This window comes from Pteropus alecto, unplaced genomic scaffold (genome assembly GCF_000325575.1).
Source record: "Pteropus alecto unplaced genomic scaffold, ASM32557v1 scaffold246, whole genome shotgun sequence".
NCBI lineage: Eukaryota > Metazoa > Chordata > Mammalia > Chiroptera > Pteropodidae > Pteropus > Pteropus alecto.
In genome coordinates this window covers 966,102-969,500 of record NW_006437742.1, presented here as the reverse complement: position 1 = coordinate 969,500, position 3,399 = coordinate 966,102, and the positions used below count along the sequence as shown (strand labels likewise).

The 3,399-nt window shown below is 41.5% G+C and overlaps 1 protein-coding gene across 1 annotated transcript in view; it reads left to right on the top strand.

The window, feature by feature from the left end:
* The first annotated feature begins 2,907 nt into the window (after nucleotides 1-2,907).
* The window catches only part of MID2 (midline 2), an 87,937-nt gene continuing 87,445 nt past the window's right edge, over nucleotides 2,908-3,399 (top strand). The window contains exon 1 of the mRNA XM_025048892.1: nucleotides 2,908-3,016. The gene's annotated coding sequence lies outside the window, so the exon portion shown is untranslated. The remainder of the gene's footprint in view (nucleotides 3,017-3,399) is intronic.

The window sequence follows — 3,399 nt, the reverse complement described above, 5'->3', positions numbered from 1 at the left end:
TAGAAGTTATGAGAATATGGTCTCTCTCTCTCAAAATATCTTATTGTATAGTACTCACCCTTCTTGAGATGATGTGAGATGATACAATGCCTACGTGATGAGATGTGATGAGGTGGAATTTTTCATTTAATATTTTCAGACTGCAGTTGACCTTGGGTAGCTGAAACCATAGAAAGCTAAACCTCGGATAAGGATGGGGGTAGGGGCTACTGTAACATAAAATTTAATATTTTAATCATTTTCGAGTGTGTAATTCAGTGGCATTAAATACATTCACAATGTTTTGTAACCATCCACACCATCTACTTTCAGAACTTTTTCATCATTCCAAATAGAAACTCTGTACTCATTAAACAACCACCCCATTCTCTCCTCCCTTCAGACCCTGGTAACCTCTATTCTACTTTCAGCCTCTATGTTTTTCCTTCTTTTAAGAGTGTTTTTGAAAAGGTAATGCACACTCACTATGAAAAATTCTAACAATAGGAAAGGGCATATATAATCTTCAATCCTTCTCCCTCCTATGCTTAATTTCCAGACAACCAGTGTAATCAGTTTCTTAGGTGTCTTTACTGAGGAGACTATGTAAATAGAAGCATATGTGGACATATACTCTCCCTTTTTTTACGAAGTACTAGCAAACAATACACAGGTTGCTTTTTTTTTCATTTAACAATATGTGATATAAATGCATATATAATGTGTATTTATAATGCTTATATATATATAATTCTTATTTATCCACTCATCTGTTATGCTAGGATCTGTTTACTTTTGACCCATTAACTTTTTAAATATTAATTAATTTTTATTGTTGCAAAAACGTGTAACATAAAATTCATCCTCTCAACGATTTCAAAGTATACAGCACAATACTGTCAACGACATGCACATTATTGTGCAACTGATTCTCCAGAAACCCCCCTACCCAATCCTGCATGACTGAACCTACGCCCACAGAAAAACAACTCCCCACCTCCCCTCCACCAGCCCCTGGCAAGCACCCTTATTTCTGTTTTTATAAATAAGTTTGACTACTTTTGATACCTGCTATATGTGGGATCATGCAGTATGTGTCCTTCTGTGACTGACTTATTTCAGTTAGCATATTTTCCTCAAGGTTCATCCATATCATAGCATAAGGCAGGATTTCTTTTTTAAAGGCTGAATGTATATGTCACATTCTACTGTATGCATATACCAGATTTTCTTTATCCATTCATCTGTCGATGAACATTTAAGTTGCTTTCACCTCTTGGTTATTGTAAATAATGTTGCAATGAACATGGGGTTGCAAATAGCTTTTTGAGTGTCTGATTTCAATTCTTTCGAATATATTTCCAGAATTAAGATCGCTGAATCATATGGTAGCTCTATTTTTAATTTTTTGAGGACCCTCCGTATTCCTGAGCTTTTCCCATAATTGTTGTACTATTTTACATTCCCATCAACAGTGTACAAGTGTTCCGATTTTCAACCTCTTTGCCAACACGTAATTATTTTTAAATAATGGCCATTCTGACAGGTGTGAGGTGATATCTCATTGAGGTTTTGAATTCATTTTTCTGATGATTAGTGATGTTGAGCATCTTTACATATGCTTCTTGGTTATTTGTATACCGTCTTTGGAGAAATGTCTATTCAAGGCCTTTGCCCATTTTTTTTAAATCAAGTTATTTTATTGTTTTGTTATTGGGTTGTAAGAGTTCTTTTTATATTCTGGATATTAACTCCTTATCAGATATATGGTTTGTAAATATTTTCTCTACATTCTTGCCTTTTTATTCTGTTGATTATTTTGCTGTGCAGAAGGTTTTAAGTTTGATGTAGTCCCATTTGTCTACTTTTGCTTTCCTTGCCTATGCTTTTGCTGTGACTCATTAACTTTTACTTCTCCTAGAGCCAGACTTTCATCAGCATAGCCTGGTTGTGATTTTTGCCTTCATTTCTATCTCAGTGTTCTTTGGCACATTGTTTAACAGGGGTGTTGTCTAATTTCTATTGGTTCCCTGATGGGATACACCCAGAGCTACCTTAATTTTTCTGGACTTGTTCCAGTGCACAGTAATGGTAGATGCAGTGAGAGGCGAGTGTTTACTCTAATTTTCTAACTTCTTTCCCTTTCATCTCCCTTTTTACTCCATGTTAGAAACAGAATGTCTTCTGGGGCCTCCTCCTCCTTTCCTCTTGCATCTTTCTTGTGAGTGGGGCAGTGGTCTCTGAGTTAATGACAGGTCAGTGTATAAGCTGACTCTAGACCCATGAACCGATTAACTTATTAGGGACACTGAATACCTGGATAGCTGGATCTGTCCCATTGTTCTCTATGCAACGACTCTCTTGTTTTGCCCATCAAGGATTTGAATGTGCAAATGAAAACTTACTTTAAAAAAAAAATTCAGCCGCTTTATTCCATCCCCCAAACTTCTGCTTAAGGCCAATAAAACACGACCATTCTCCCTTCGTAAAAAGAATGAGGGGTTGGGTTTCCTTCAATTGTCTGCCTTTTTCTGCCTCCTCCACTATTTTTGTTTTACTCTATAGTTAACTTTGCATAGAGCGGCTTCATCCAAGGACCTGTGAGGTGGACCTGGGCACTTTTCTCATTGCCGGTTGCTAGGGCCTTTTCGTTGTTCTAACCCGGGGCTTTGTGGGACGGGGTTTGGCGGGTGGGAGAAGAGTTGGGCCATACATAGTCTGTCTTCTGCATTTCACACACATTCTGCGAACCATCTCTCTCTCCTTCTCTTTCCTTCTCTCTCTCTCTCTTTCTCTTTCTCTCTCTCTCTCTCATTCTCTCTCTCTCCCTCTCTCTTTCTCTCTCTCATACACACACACACACACACACACACACACTCACACACACACACACAGACACACACGCGCGCACACACGCGCGCGCGCGCTGCGCGCACACACATACACACACACACACGCGCGCGTCCGTTCGGCCCCTCTCGGTGTGTCTTCCTTCAAGATGACAGGGCGCTGGAGAAAAGGCTGCTGGAATCAGCTGGTAGGTACAGTAGTAACCCGAACCCCACCCACCCCCTGCCTTTGCTTGCTCAGGTTTCCCAGGTCACTGCCGCCCCGGGAGAAAACATGTAAACGCGTCTCCAGAGGAGGACTTGGGGGAGCTGGGAGTGGCGGGGGTGGTGGAAGGTGAGGCTGGGAAGGTGGCCAAGCGCCCCTGCTGCTGGGGCCCTTTTCCGTGCTTCCTCGAGGCGTCAGCCCCAACCTTGTTTGCCCCCACCCACCCCTTTTCGAAGGGATTGCCCTTTTTATTTCCCTCTGCGGCGGCGGAAATGACAGTGTGGTGTTGCCGTGGTGTCTTGCTGCTGCCCCTAGACTGAAGGGGAGAAAACTCTTAAGTTTGGCTCGGGAGACCTAGGCGCGGGA